The sequence below is a fragment of the Dromiciops gliroides genome, chromosome 4 (assembly GCF_019393635.1).
Source record: "Dromiciops gliroides isolate mDroGli1 chromosome 4, mDroGli1.pri, whole genome shotgun sequence".
Classification (NCBI taxonomy): Eukaryota; Metazoa; Chordata; class Mammalia; order Microbiotheria; family Microbiotheriidae; genus Dromiciops; species Dromiciops gliroides.
This window is the reverse complement of record NC_057864.1, coordinates 246,584,311-246,600,590: the sequence shown is the minus strand read 5'-3', so window position 1 is coordinate 246,600,590 and position 16,280 is coordinate 246,584,311.

Here is a 16,280-nt window from a genome sequence, read left to right as displayed (position 1 = left end):
GCTGCTACTTTGAAATCTTTTGTAGTGGAATGGTCAAAAATCAGGAACTATTCAAATGTGTAAAAGTTTCAAAGTTAGTGAAGCATGACTTGTGCTGCTGCTCTCTTTCTCTCCCTCCTCCTTCTTAGGTGCTGGCTGGCTGGCTGGCTGTGCAACACCAGAGTGGGTAAGAGAGAGAAAATGTTTAGAAAATCTTAAGAAACTGTCCAGAGTATTTTAAATTATTGGTAAAAGCAAATAGAAAGAAAGCTGTGCTGTTTTGTACTGACTGTTCAAAGAATGTGGAATCTTGAGGAAAAAAAGAGGGAGTATGTTTAAGGTGCACTGCCTCTTTAAGTGTTCACCTGCCCTTTCAAGGTTTGTGAATTCTGGAAACAAAGAGTAATTGAGTTTGATTAGAAAACTAAAATGCTGTTGGAATACTGCTAAGTTTTAAAGTTACTTTTATATTGATGTATATGTGTTAAAATTGTGTTAAATTTGTAACTGTGTTAAAAATGGAAAAGCAATTGATGGTTTTAACAAAAACAGGTACATTAGTTGTTTCCTCTAAGACAGAGGAAAGCATTGGAAGCTGGTAAATCATTACACAGAAAAAAGCCTTCTAGAATTCTTTTAATTTGTAAACTTGCCAGAAAAGAGCTTGTTACAAGGAATGGTTTTGCTGAGGATTTATAAGGCTGCTTATTGTATAGAAGTAATTTCTAATTATTGATCTTTACACCAAGATAAAGTTTAAACCTGAGAAGGAAAGAAAAACCAAGCAACATGTGTGTGTTTCCCGGTAAATCTTGTTGTTCATTGCAATTACGTGAGAGTAGAGGTTTGCTATTTAGGATAAAATATTTGGGACAGTAATTTATAATATTGTTTTGAGTTTTGAATTCAGGTATAATTGTTTGGATGGTTAAGCCTGTAATCCAAGTACTGGAGAGAATGCCACAAATTAATGTCACAAGAGGGAATGTGCTGATTACAGGTGGAGGTACCTGGGAAAAAGCCAAGAGGACAATTTTGGACTCAATCCGAGGTAGGCTCTTTTTGGCTCATTGAGTTCCTACTGAACAGGAAAAGTTTCCCCACCTGGTTATTCCTGAATTTGGCTATTACTGTATGACTGGTGGTCCCTTGTAACTTTTACCTGAAATCAAATAGAGCTAAGGATATTTTATCCTGGCCTTATAATCACGTCCCTACTTTTTCTTTTATAGCATATTTCTATCATCAAAACAGGTAGTCAGTAGAAGAAATGAGCACAATGCAAGTATGTAAGATCTTACTATTTTCAGTTTAAATATGTGGTCACTTTTTATGTCAAACAACAAGGAATATTAATATTCAGGTTTGTCATTTGCCTGTTAATGCTTACATCGTATTATGATAAGGTTAAATTAACTGGGTATTTTTTTGGTTTAGAAGAAAGTGAAATTCCTCCTCATTGCAGATGAGAGGGAGGATGGTAACTAGGAAACATAGTTATGCATTTTAGGTTTTACCATAAATCTGCCCAATCAGATCTCTGTTATGTACTGCCAAGGGCACCAAGCTATCAACTACATAGTACAAGGGAATCACAGGGTAGACCTTGCTGCTAGATTAGTTGCTAAGTTCATTCACCAGTCCACCCTAGCTCTGGTCCCCTTGTGCCCTATTGTGCCCCAGGGTGTTTCCCCTTCCTATAACAAGGAGGAGATTATAAGTCTTTAGTGTTAACTACCAACTGCTTAAACCCATATGCTACTTTGGGCTATTTGGATTATAGAGTAAGAATGCTATTCCCTCTTCTTATACTAGAATCAGAAGAGGAACCTGGGATAATTTTCTTTGGTGGGTCTGAAGAACTGCTGCCCTCACTATTCCTTTTGTTGAGTAACAGGAACATGAGGTTACATTTACAAATTTAACTTTGGCAATAGAATAAATTTCTAATTCTACTGCATTAGGGTTACAAAAGTTGGAAGAGTGCTCAAACTCTCTGGCAAATGTGGTCCTGGACTGAGGAGGAGTCTATATGGTTCAGAACACCTCCTGAAGGTTGAGCTCCTCGTACAGTGGTTACCTGGATGGCTGAAACTGTTCACAACTGCTTGCTTCATCTAGTTTTTCATGGAACTTTTAGATTTATTCTGTATTAGGGTCCCTATTGCCCCTTGGTCTATTTGTTAATCATTTGTGTTTTGTGTTGTGGTTCTTGCATCTGTAACACTAGTTCCTAGATCTCCCTCAATTCATAAACCCCCCTTGGGCCCCCCTACTTTGCCCCTACTCAGCAGGAAGCAGTAACAGACAGAAGAGATGATGTTGTCCTTTTTCCTGGGGTATATGAAAAGGGGGGAATGGTGTAGGAGGTAAAAAAAGGGTTTAATAGAAAAACCTAAGATCCAAGCTCTAATTCAGATATTAGCTCTCAAAGGGAGTCAGACCCCAGTTAATAGATAACTTACAAGTCAGAATGCTAGGTTATCATACCCACAGTGATCAGTACCCATAATGGAACCATAAAGGGTAAGTTCATATAACAATAAGACACAAGACAGGGTATAGAAATTCTAATGAAAAATGAAGATGTTTTGAAACTACCAGAAAGAGACATGTGCAGAAAAGGCCAAATTTGTCTCCAGATTCACTTTATGATGTGTAAACCCCCAAAACACACCTCCATGGAAAAAAGTACCCACTTTGGTGCTTGGCTTAGGACCCCAGGAACTCCAAATTAGGATAAGCCCTCCCCTGTACTTCCCAAAGGTAGAGATTATTATAAAGAGACTGAAAATCAAATTATCCATACTATAAATATAACTGTCCTTTCTTTCACTATTTGAGAGATACCTTTCCACCATTCTAGTTCTCTCCCTGTGGTCACCCACAGTATTGCAATAAAACTTGGGAAACTGAGTCACTGAGTCTTGTAATTCGTTTGGGAGGACTCATGATCAATTTGACCCCAAATTCCAGCCCACATCACCAGGATGCTCACCATCAAGAGATGTAAATATTTTGAAACGGGAGAACAGAAAAGAAAGGGCCACGAAATCCAGTTCTAAGCATCTTTTTTGCCCACAATGAAAGCCATTAAAACATTTAAGGCTTGATGTTTTATTTACCTAATACATAGCATATACATATTATATCATTCATATTTCTTGGTCTCATGTTTGCTGTTTGAGGATTAAGCTATACTATATGCAGTTTTTCCCATGTAGGAAGATGTGGGTGAGGGTAAGTCATTACAGGTAGCTCACTACATGGCTCAGTGGGATGTATGGGGTGTTGAAAGAGGACTAATAACTGTTGTGTGAGGGTTTGCCCAGCCCTTTTCAGGGCTGCTCATCTACCTTTGGTGTCTCCACTAGATTCAATCAACTCTCACCTGCGGCTTCAAGATGCTGTAGCATGAGCAGTGGCCACATCCCAGTAAAACTGTCACAGGGTAATTGGTGGTGGGGGTCCTTAGGAATTTCTCTTTACAGAATTATACCCTCTTGCACACAAGTTCAATTTGAGATTATTATTAATTTTTTGCGTGTGTATGGCAATGAGGGTTAAATGACTTGCCCAGGGTCACACAGCTAGTGTCAAGTGTCTGAGGCTGGATTTGAACTCAGGTCCTCCTGAATCCAAGGCCAGTGCTTTATCCACTGCACCACTTAGCTGCCCCCCACAAATTAAATTTGAATAAGTAAAGGAACCAAGAGAGATAAGACTCTCAAGTGGAGAAAATGGTTTAGAGACATGCTTTTCTGAAATGCATTTCTCCTGGAACAGAAGAAAAGCAAAAGCTTTTATAGACCATAGATAGGGTAGATGGATGGGGTTGATGTGGGCTGGAATTAAGGGCCAAATTGATCATGCATGTTCCAAAAGAATTGCAAGACTCAGTGACTCAGTTTCCCAAGTTTTATTGCAATACTGTGAGTGACCACAGGGAGAGAACCAGAATAGTGGAAAGGTATCTCTCAAATAGTGAAGGAAAAGACAGTTATATTTATAGTACAGATAAACTGATTTTCAGTCTCATTATAATAATCTCCACTTTAGGGAGGTACAGGGGAGGGCCAATCCTAATTTGGAGTTCCTGGGGTTCTAAGCCAACCTCCAAGGTGGGTACCTATTTCAGTGGAGGTGTGTTTTGGGGGTTTACCATCATAAGGTGAATCTGGGGACATATTTGGCCTTTTCTGTGCATGTCTCTTTCTGATTCCCATGCTTAGTTTCAAAACATTTTCATTTATCATTTATTCCTAGACTGAGTTTCTATAGCCTGTCAATGTATCATTGTTATATGACTTTACCCTTTATGTCCCCATTATGGGTACTGATTACTGTGGGTAGGAGAACCTAGCATCCTGACTTGTAAGTTATACATTAGGAGGCAGCTAGGTGGCACAGTGGCTAGAGCACCAGCCCTGGATTCAGGAGGAACTGAGTTCAAATCCTACCTCAGACACTTGACACTAGCTGTGTGACCCTGGACAAGTCACTTAACCCCAAATGCCTCACCAAAAATAAATAAATAAAGTAAAAAGTAAGTTATCCATTAACTGGGATCTGAATCCCTCTTAGAGCTCATACAGCTTGGGTCTTAGGTTTTCCTGTTAACTCCTTTTTGCCTCCCACATCAGGGTGACCACATGATAATGGAAAGTTCCCTTTGGGGCTGGGGAAAGCTTGAGTGAGGGTTGGTGGTCCTGATTTCTGGAGTTATCTCTGTCCCCTGGTGCTGACCAGGCAGCAGCTGCACCTAATGGGCTTATCTCCCTTCTCAAGTTGTGTTGTCCTTTAGCTAGTAGGCCAGTTTAAACTTTAATAATCTCAAATTCCTTGATATGTCCCAACCCCATATCAAAAACTATCTTGGCAGATGGTAAACCAGGTAGAGGGCCTTAAATTGCTTGGTGAGTTAGGAGGATGTCTATCCCAAACATGGTTAGAATTTCCCTCGTGGAATTGTTATGGGAATGCAATGGGACCCCAAGAAACTTAAAGATCCCAACCCCCAAGGTTCTCTCTCCCACCTCAGGTATGAGGTGTGGCAGGACTTGACCCCAGTATGCTGATAAACAATATTAAGGTCTTTAAGATGATATACAAGATATGGATGGGTGATGCATATCTTACTGATATATGCCCCATTATTCCAAAATCCCCTCCTTGTTGCATTTCCCTTCCAGTTCTTTGTAATGCCCTTCCCTCCTTTTTGTTTTGTAAAGATACAAAAGACCAAGTCTTCAGTTACTCCTGTGTGACAGTCACCAAGGTGATCTGTTCCCTGGCCATATATTCCTTCCCCAATAAATATTTTTTTATTTTACACGATTCATGATGAGCCTCCAATTCTTTGGGTGAGCTAGCCACCACCCCCCCATCCAAGTCAAAAGTCCCCTCAAACAGAATGGGTTAATGAGAAGAATTTGTTCCAACAGCCATGAAGAAGGCTGAAGCAGGCATCCCCTGCATTCCAGCTGTCATGGGGCGCAGAGCACCCCAGAATTTCTCTGGGGCACACCGAGGAATCTTCTCCTTGAGAAACTAAACCAGAGGACAGATAAGGCCTAGAGGAACCAAATCGGACTGAGCTAGCTTGGGATTCCTACCCTTCATTCCGGTCTCCCTTATCCTGGGGAGATAAATTTGGGTGTGGCTTCGGCCTTTGTGTTCTGAGGAGGGATCCATAGCCACCCCTCACCCAATTCCTTTAGTCACTACCAGTGGGGGATGGTCCTCCACTGCTCACCCAATTCCCCCAGCTACCACCAGTGGGGGATGGTCCTCTCTCACTAAAGGAACTTTTCACGGGCAGATGGTCCACCCCCATCAGTCCTCTATAAAAGTACCTTCCGGTCTCCTGTTCGAGGAGATTTGGTACCTCTGAGCCATGTGCTTTATGCCAAATCTCCCCATGAAAAGTCTAAGGATTTCTTTCATGGTTTCCCTCCCCCCACCCTCCCCTTCCCTTGCTCCTAAATAAACTATCACCTTATTCTAACGACGTTTTGTGTGCAAGAGGGTGTAATTCTTTAAAGAGGAATTCCCAAGAACCCCAACCCCAACCCGTACCCCATTTTCCCCTATATCACAGCCATCACCAGGAATCTTTTTTTTTTTTTTGTCTTGCCACTAGACAGATAAATCTGGAAGATGACACGGTACAACAATGCCTCACTTAAATCTAATTTACGAACAAGTCAAGACCCTGAGATGTAATTGGTCCTCTTCAAAACAAACAAACTAACTAACTAAAAGGATGAACTCAGAGTCTTGAATTCACTTAGACTAGAGTTTGAATCCTGTGTTAGGCTAGGTACTAGCTATGAGACCCTGGGCAAGTCACTTAATCTCTTGCAGCCTTAGTTTCTGGGATTGCCCAACCCTTTTCTGGGATAATAAGGGCTTTGAAGATCAAATGAAATAGCACCAAGTGCTTTGAAAACCTTAAAATGACATATATGCTAACTATTATTATGTAACTTTGATCAGGTACTAAATCTGATTTGAATGTGTGCTAAAGAATTTTTAGTCAACATCTTTTGTCCTTCAGAAAGTACAACAGAGGAATTTGGCCAGGAGGAAAAGTAAGGACTGGCTCCAAGTGGTAGTATAAAAATTAGTTAAAGGCTGCCTACATGCCCAGGCAAACCAGAAATGGGCAATAGGGATATAAAATAATAAAGATGGAGACAACTTATATCCTAGTCTTAATGTATATAGTTTAGTCATAGTGGCATTCTGCAAATCTATAGTGAACTATTTCAAAGCAGCATATTAATGAAATGACTACTTCCCATGGGTACTTGGGTCAAGAAATCCTCTATGGAGAACTTCTTAATAGTGGCTGAAATGCCATTGATGAAAAATACAAATTTTCTACTCTGCATTTGAGGTGCAAATTTGCCAGATATAACTTTATTTAATTTAACATTAATCTAAATCACAGTCTTTATAGTGTACAGAGAGAAATGGCAAAGAAACAGCAAACTGGCAAGAGGTACCATTTATAGGAATCTTTTTTTTTTTTTTTGGTGAGGCAATTGGGGTTAAGTGACTTGCCCACGGTCACACAGCTAGTAAGTGTTAAGTGTCTGAGGCCGGATTTGAACTCAGATACTCCTGACTCCAGGGCCAGTGCTTTATCCACTGCGCCATCTAGCTGCCCCCATTTATAGGAATCTTGAAGGAGAAAAATCACAAAGTTAAAATAGTGTGGGGTTAACATTTTACTTAAGCAAAAAATAAAATAAAATAGTCACTTCTGGATTCCTCCCTGGTCCATTCCCCTCAAGGACTGAATCAGTCTCCTTCCCGAAAGAGAAAGAGGATACTTCCTCAGGTAAAATAGGATTTTTAGCAAGATAAAAGGTATCTTTGTCTTAAATTTGGTTTACATCCTTCCCTCATACATTTCCCTAAGAAAGGCCCTACCTCTTTGATGTACCCACTATGCTAAAGGGAAAAGTCTGGAAAGAGTTTTAGGCCAGAGGAAATGTTATTTAAAATTTTCAGTTTAACTAAAATTGAGGCTTTTAATATGCCACCACATTTGTTAATTGAGAGAACTACTGAATAAAAAAAAGTAAATGAAAGAACTACTGATGGTGCTAATGATGTGATGAAGAGTGGTAGGAATGATATCTATTTTAAAAGATGACTGGTAAAAGAGAAGACTTGCATAGAAGTGACAGGTTCAGGATTTTATATAGTAATTTGAGTTGTTATCCTCCTACTTAACTATAAGTTCCTTGAGGGCAGAAGAATTTCTATCTTAAACTTTGTATCTTTTCCCAGTGCTAAGCACTATGCTTCACATAGGAGATGCCTAATAAATGCTTCACTTGAGCTTTAAAAAAGAAGAAAGTTGTTCTAAGTGTCATGGGGTGCAGAGCACCCCAGAAGTTCTGGGGCACATCAAGGAACCTTCTCCTTGAAAAACTAAACCAGAGGACAGATAACGCCTAGAGAGATAAGCGGAACCAAATCTGACTAAGCTAGCTTCAGATTCCCACCCTACATTCTGGTCTCCCTTACCCTGGGGAGATAAATTTGGGTGTGGCTGCGGCCTTTGTGTCCTGAAGGGGGATCCATAGCCGCCCCTCACCCAATTCCTCTAGTCACTACCAATGGGGGATGGTCCTCCACTTCTCACCCAATTCCCCCAGCTACCACCAGTGGGGGATGGTCCTCCCTCACTAAAGGAACTTTCCACAGTCAAATGGTGACCCCTCACCCCCATCAGTCTTCTATAAAAGTACCTACCAGTCTCCTGCTCATGGAGATTGGTACCTCTGAGCCTCATGCTTTGTGCCTATTCTCCCCATGAAAAGTACAAGGATTTCTTTCATGGTTTCCCTCCCCCCCACCCTTCCCTTCCCTTGCCCCTAAATAAACTACCACCATATTCTAACTACTTTTGTGTGCAAGAGGGTGTAATTCTTTTTTTAAAGTATTTTGTTTTTGTTATTGTTGTTTTTTGCTGGGCAATGAGGGTTAAGTGACATGCCCAAGGTCATGCAGCTAGTAAGTGTCAGGTGTCTGAGATCATATTTGAACTCAGGTCCTCCTGAATCCAGGGCTGGTGCTTTATCCACTGCGCCACCTAGCTGCCCCCAGGGTGTAATTCTTTAAAGAGGAATTCTTAAGAACCCCAACCCCTAACCAAACCCATACCCCATTTCCCCCATTACATAAAGAATTGAGAGGCAGCTTGATATAGAGAGGATCAAAAGTTGGTCTCAAAGCCAAGAAGAGCTGTGTTCAAGAATTACCTCTAACACATACTGTTTGAATGACCCTGGGTGAGTCACTTAACCTCTTGGTGGTCTTGGCAATTCTATAAAACTTTAAGTTGCAGAGAAATTCCTGACCCTGTAACAGTCAGAGGAATTTGTTAGAGAGAATTCCTTATACCAAGAAAATAATGGGTCCAGTTCTTACCTTAAAGAATTACTTTCTTTGATATCTAAATACTCAAGTTTGCCTACCTTAAATCATAATATATTTTATGTTAAAAAGTGTAGAAACTCAGTTTTGCAAATCTTTTTAATATGGTTGGGCTTGAAGCAGAAGCCACTACGTGAATGTAATGGGCAAGTGATACCTATGGAGACTCTGTGATGCAATGGAGAGTAACAGGTCCTGAGTTTGAGTCTAGGCTCTGCCACTTAACAGTGATGTAGGAAGTGAAAAAAAGGGTTAATAGAAAAACCTAAGACCCAAGCTTTAATTTAGATATTAGCTCCAAAAGGGAGCCAGACTCCAGTTAATTGATAAGTCAAAATGCTAGGGGTTCTCAAAAAAACAAAACAAAACAAAAAACAAAGGGGGCAGCTAGGTGACGCAGTGGATAGAGCACCGGCCCTGGATTCAGGAGTACCTGAGTTCAAATCCGACCTCAGACACTTAACACTTACTAGCTGTGTGACTGTGGGCAAGTCACTTAACCCCAATTGCCTAAAACAAACAAAAATGCTAGGTTCTCATACCCACAGTGATCAATATCCATAAGGGACCAAAAACGGGTCAGGTCAAAATAACAATAAAGGAAATGACAAGGCTATAGAAATTCTAAAGAAAAATTATGATATTTTGAAACTAGCCATGGGAATCAGAAAGAAATATGTGCAGAAAAGCCCAAATTTATCCCCAGATTCACCGTATGACATGTAAACCCCCAAAACACACCTCCACTAAAAAAGGTACCGCCTCGGGGGTTGGCTTAGGACCCTAGGAACTCCAAATTAGTATAAGCCCTCCCTTGTAACACCCCTAGGTGGAGAATATTATAATGAGTAGGACCCTTTCTTGTACCTCCCCAAGGGTAGAGATTATTTTATGAGATTAAAATCTAATTTATCTATACTATAAATATACTGTCTTTCACTTTTTGAGAGATACCTTTCCACTTTTCTGGTTTCTCTCTCTGTGATCACTACAGCATTCCACTAACTAACTTGGGAAACTGAGTCCTGAGTCTTGTAATTCTTTTGGATGACTCACTATCAATTTGACCCCTAATTTCCTGCCTACATCAAACAGGAAGCTGTATAACCTCTAACAAATCACTTCTTCATTTATAAAATGAGCCTTTGATATAGATTACAGATGAGGTTCCCTATAGCCTCCCGATCTATGATCTTATGATTGCAGAGTCTTTGATTACTATCTGTAGGCAATGCACTAAAATAGATAAATTCCTGAGAATTAAGTGCTGCCATGGGGCAGCTAGGTGGTGCAGTGACTAGAAATCACAGCCTGGACTCAGGGAGACTCATCTTCCTGAGTTCAAATCTGGTGTCAGACACTTACCAGCTATGTGATCCAGGGCAAATCACTTCACCGTGTCTGCCTCGGTTTCCTCATATGTAAAATGAGCTGGAGAAGAAAATGGGAAACCAGTCCAGTATGTTTGTCAAGAAAACCCCTGATTAACACAATTGATTGAAAACTGATGTCATGTAGTTTTGTTCCCAGACCAACAAATTGCCTGGGGCTGAACAGACTTGGTCAACTTCAGATTCTTGGTTATTTTTTTTCTTTGGCAGAGCAATGAGGGTTAAGTGACTTGCCCAGGGTCACACAGCTAGTGTCAAGTGTCTCAGGCTGGATTTGAACTCAGGTCCTCCTGAATCCAAGGCCAGTGCTTTATCCACTGCACCACCTAGCTGCCCCCAGACTCTTGATTATTTTGTAGCTCTCCACACCAGATTCCCAAGCTTTCTTTTTGTACTTTTGCTTGTTATGTAAAAGAAGTTACCTTAAGAATTTATGAGATTCTTAACCCTCACAAAGGTAATCTCTTCCTTCTCTCTGTTCTGTCCCCAGTTCCCATCTTTCAGTATTCTTAGCATCTGCTACAAAATGCCACAAGCTGCTACTCCTCTTAAAGACCCAATTAAAGATCTTAATTTTATTATATTGATCGTTTTATTAATTTTCAGGCTGAAACCCCAAACAGGGTCACAAAAAGTTAGACACAACTGAAAAATGACTAAACAACAAAGTGCTATAATCACAAACAACTATGAAGTGACTTGCACATGATTATAGTTGTTATAATTAACTGAGCTATAACATGAGGCAGTTAGGACTTTCTTCTAGGTTCCTCTCAGGACAGTGTGTTTCTCCAATTTTCTCCCACCACCAAATGGGTTGCCTGTCCCGGTCCCCCTTAATGCTAGTGTCTTCCCTTCTTTAATTGTTTCCAATTTATTCTACACTTTATTTTATTTGTCCCATAGTTGTTTGATGTTATCCCCCATGATATATATATCTATATATATGTGGTGTTAGTGTGTGTGTGTGTGTGTGTGTGTGTGTGTGTGTGAGGCAATGAAGGTTAAGTTGATGTGGATGAATTAGGTCATAAGTGATCATGAGTCATCCCATATGACATTACAAGACTCAGTGACTCAGTTTCCCCAAGTTTTATTGCAATACTGTGGGTGAGCCGCAGGGAGAGAACCAGAATATTGGAAAGGTATCTCTCAAATAAGGAAAGGAAAGGACAGTGTTTATATACACCATCTGTAACATGTACTCTCTGCAGAGGTTCTCCCTTTGCAAGACTAATGTCATAAGCGTTGGTTCATGAGGACAAAAAATCGCCCTCTGGACAACAACTTATCCTCTCTCCTTTTCTATATTGTTGTTCACTTATTATTAGTTAGCAATAGTTATATATTCTTTTTTTTACTGTTCCGTCAAGGAAACATTTTGTTTCTTGAGGAGCCAAAGGGGGAAATGTAGTAAAAAGTTTTTTAACAGTCAGTTAGTGGGGGGCGGCTAGATAGCACAGTGGATAAAGCACCGGCCCTGGATTCAGGAGTACCTGAGTTCAAATCTGGTCTCAGACACTTGACACGTACTAGCTGTGTGACCCTGGGCAAGTCACTTAACCCCCATTGCCCCGCAAAAAACCAAAACAAAACAAAACAAAACAGTCAGTTAGTGAATATGGAAAGACGCCAGTTTTTAAAGGACCACCCTTTCGAGGAGGAGACCGACGGCCATGCATGGGCTAAGCACATCAGGCCGGCTGCTAAGCACTCCACTTCTGTGGTGTGAGCTTAAAAGGCAAGGAGAGAACGGAAGTGGGATCTCTTGCCTGCTCTCCTGGTCTGATGACTGGTGTGACACACAGACAGATGCGGACTGGAGTTGGACTCGTCCCGACTTGCCATTAGCAGCACGTGCTTGACTCGGTCTCTCTCTCTCCCTCCCCAAAGGTGGCCTTGGGCTTTTGGTGAGTTTTATACGGAATATAGACTAAGCTTAGACTTAAGACTATTTGTTTTGTATTTCTACTTTCCTATCCCTCTAATCAACATCACCTGGTAACTACCATACAATAAAAGCTCTAACTATAGACCAGAGGTTTCTTCCATTTACTAGTCTGGGAGATAAATTAAGGGAAAGGTTAAGAAGGGGAGATTTATGATCTAATATCCAATTTTAAGTCTCACAACAGTTATATTTATAGTATGGATAAATTGATTATCAGTCTCATTATAATAATCTCCACCTTGGGGAGGTACAGGGGAGGGCTTATCCTAATTTGGAGTTCCTGGGGGCCTAAGCCAACCCCTGAAGTGGGTACCTTTTTCTGTGGAGGTGTGTTTTGGGGGTTTACCCTTCATAAGGTGGATCTGGGGACAAATTTGGCCTTTTCTGCGCATGTCTCTTTCTGATTCCCATGCTTTAGTTTCAAAACATCTTCATTTTTCATTATTCCTAGTTTGAGTTTCTATAGCCTGCCAATGTTTCATTGTTATAGTCTAAGTCTTCATGCCCCTGCCTCACTTTGTTCCCGTTATGGGTACTGACATCCTGACTAATAAGTTATCTGGGGTCTGAATCCCCTTAGAGTTAGATCTGAATTAGAGCTTGGGTGTGTTACGTTTTTCTGTTAACTCCCTAATCATCAAAGTGACTTGTCCAGGGTTCACACAGCTAGTGTCAAATGTCTGATGTCATATTTGAACTCAGGTCCTCCTACATCCAGGGCTAATGCTTTATCCATTGTGCATATCTCCCCTGTGATTTATGAAGCTCCTAGAGGATGATTATGGCACTTTCTTTTTAGCCCCAGTCTTTAGCATTGTCCTTGGCACAGTAAATGGGTAGTAATTTGACTTGTGACCTTTACTTGACTATAACCACTACCCACTCCTGAGCCTAGGACCTTGCTAGACCTTGCTGCTGATGTATTGGCCAGACTCTGGCAGATGGGCCATGCTCTCCTGGTACAACTGCTGTACTGCGCCTGGGGACCCCCACTACACTTTTCAAAGGGTAATGCCTAGGAATACTATCAATGGAGGCTGAGGTGGATTGAGATGGGTGAGCTCCATTCTGCTTACTAAAGCCTCCTCAGCAGCAGTGTCCTGGGCTTTCCCTATAAGGGAGGCATCCTGGGGTCTCTCCTCTACAAGGAGCAGTCTTCTGGGAACTCTTTCCCAACCCACACCCCCTACAGACCTGGTTTCCTAAGGCAGAGACCTCTTCCTAGGTCTCTCTTTGATCAAATGGTCAGAATTCCTAGTGAAGGCTTAGATGATTAATCTAATATTTTGGCTCCACAAAATATTTTAATGAAAGTGGTGTTGTTGAGTCATTTCAGTTGGGTCTGATTCTCCATGACCGCATTTGGAGTTTTCTTGGCAAAAATATTGGAGTGGTTTTCCATTTCCTTCTCCAGATCATTTTTTACAGATGAGGAACTGAGACAAACAGGATCAAATGACTTGGCCAAGGTCATATAGCTAGTAAGTGTCTGAAGCCAGATTTGAACTCAGGAAGTCTTCCTGATACAGTATTTCTTAGACGCTGCTATATGTTACTGTGCTAAGCACAAACACTAGCAAAGAGTACCTACAAACAAGAAGTTTAATGGGAAAGAATATATAGTGAATAAATACAAATATATACAAAGTAGTTGAATACAAGGTAGTTTGGGCGTGAGGGCACTAGAAATTGTTGGGGTTTGGTAGGAATCAGAAAAAGCTTTATACAGAAGATGGTCCTAGAGCTGTGTCTTAAGAAAGGAACTCTGAGGCAAAAGGAGGAAATGAGTAAAGTCCAGGCACAGAAAATGGCCAGTAAAAAAAAAGCTCTTTCCCTCATATCTAAAATATATAGAGAACTGAATCAAATATATAAGAATACAAGTCATTTTCCAATTGAGGAATGGTAAAAGTAATGTGGGATGGAATTAGGGTCGTATTGATCATGAGTCATCTCAAAAGAATTACAAGACTCAGTGACTCAGTTTCCCAAGTTTTACTGCAATACTATGGATGACCACAGGGAGAGAAGCAGAATATTGGAAAAGGACTCTCAAATAAGGAAAGGAAAGATAGTTATATTTATAGTATGGATAAATTGATTATAAGTCTCATAATAATCTCCACCTTTGGGAGGTACAGGGAAGGGTTTATCCTAATTTGGAATTCCTGAGGTCCTACGCCAACCTCTAAGGTAGGTACCTTTTTCTGTGGAGATGTATTTTGGGGGTTTACATGTCATAAGGTGAATCTGGGGACAATTTGACCTTTTCTGCGCATGTCTCTTTCTGATTCCCATGCTTAGTTTCAAAACTTCATTTTTCATTTATTCCTAGTCTAAATTTCTATAGGCTGTCATTTTATCATTGTTATATGACCTGCCCCTTTTATGTTCCCGTTGTGGGTCAAGAGAACTTAGCATCTTGACTTGTAAGTTATACATTAACTGGGGTCTAAATCTCTCTTAGAGCTCATATCTGAATTAGAGCTTGGTTTTTCTGTTAACCCCCTTTTTCAACTCCTACATCAAAAGGACATATTGATATGGGGGCAGCTAGATGGCGCAGTGGTAAAGCACTGGTCCTGGATTCAGGAGTACCTGAGTTCAAATCCGGCCTCAGACACTTGACACTTACTAGTTGTGTGACCCTGGGCAAGTCACTTAACCCTCATTGCCCTGCAAAAAAAAAAAAGGATATGAACAGGCAGTTTTCAGATGATGAAATTAAAGCTATCAACAGCCATATGAAAAACTTTTCTCAATCACTACTGATTAGTGAAATGCAAATTAAAACTACTCTGAGGTACCACCTCACACCTATCCAATTGTCTAATATTACAAAAAAGGAAAATGATAAATGTTGGAAAAGATGTGGGAAAATTGGAAAACTAATGCACTGTTGGTGGAGCTGTGAACTGATCCAACCATTCTGGAAAACAATTTGGAACCATGCCCAAAAGGCTTTAAAACTGTGTATACCCTTTTACTTTGGAAGTTGTTTGTTTTTTTTTTTTTAGTGAGGCAATTGGGGTTAAGTGACTTGCCCAGGGTCACACAGCTAGTAGGTGTTAAGTGTCCGAGGCCGGATTTGAACTCAGGTACTCCTGACTCCAGGACCGGTGCTCTATCCACTGTGCCACGTAGCTGCCCCAAGTATATACCCTTTTACCCAGCAATAGCACTACTAGGTCTGATGTGGGATGGAATTAATTGATCAGATTGATCATGAGTTGTCCCAAAAGAATTACAAGACTCAGTGACTCAGTTTACCAAGGTTTTTTTTTGCAATACTGTGAGTGACCACAGTTCTGTGGAGGAGTCTCTTGAATAGGGAAAGAAAAGACAGTTACACTTATAGTATGGATAAATTATTGTCAGTCTCATTATAATAATCTCCACTTTAGGGAGGTACTGGGGAGGGCTTATCCTAATTTGGAGTTCCTGGAGTCCTAAGCCAACCCAACCCCCAAGGTGGGTATCTTTTTCCATGGAGGTGTGTTGTCGGGGTTTACACATAAGGTGAATCTGGGGACAAACTTGGCCTTTTCTGCACATGTTAGCTCAACTTGCCAAGATCAGAGTGTTCATTCCCATGCCTAGTTTCTGGATATTTTCGTTTATCAGTTAGGATTTCTGTAGCCTGTCTCTATGTCTTTGTTATAGTTAAGGCCTCTATGACCTGCCTCTTTATGTTCTTGTTATGAGTGGTGATTAATGTGGGTAACAAGAACCTAGACCCTGACTTATAAGGCCCAAGTCTTAAGTTATTCATTAATCCCTTTCAGAACTGGGGCCTGTAAGTTATAGCCCCTCTTGGAGCTCAGATCTAAATTAGAGCTGGGGTCTTAGGTTTTTCTGTTAACCCCTTTTTTGCCTCCTACATCAATAAAAAAGGGAAAAGGACCCCTATGTACAAGAATATTTATAGCTGCTCTTTTTTTGTGGGTAGAAAAGAATGGAAAATCAAGGGAATACCATCAATTGGGGAATGGCCCCCAAACAAG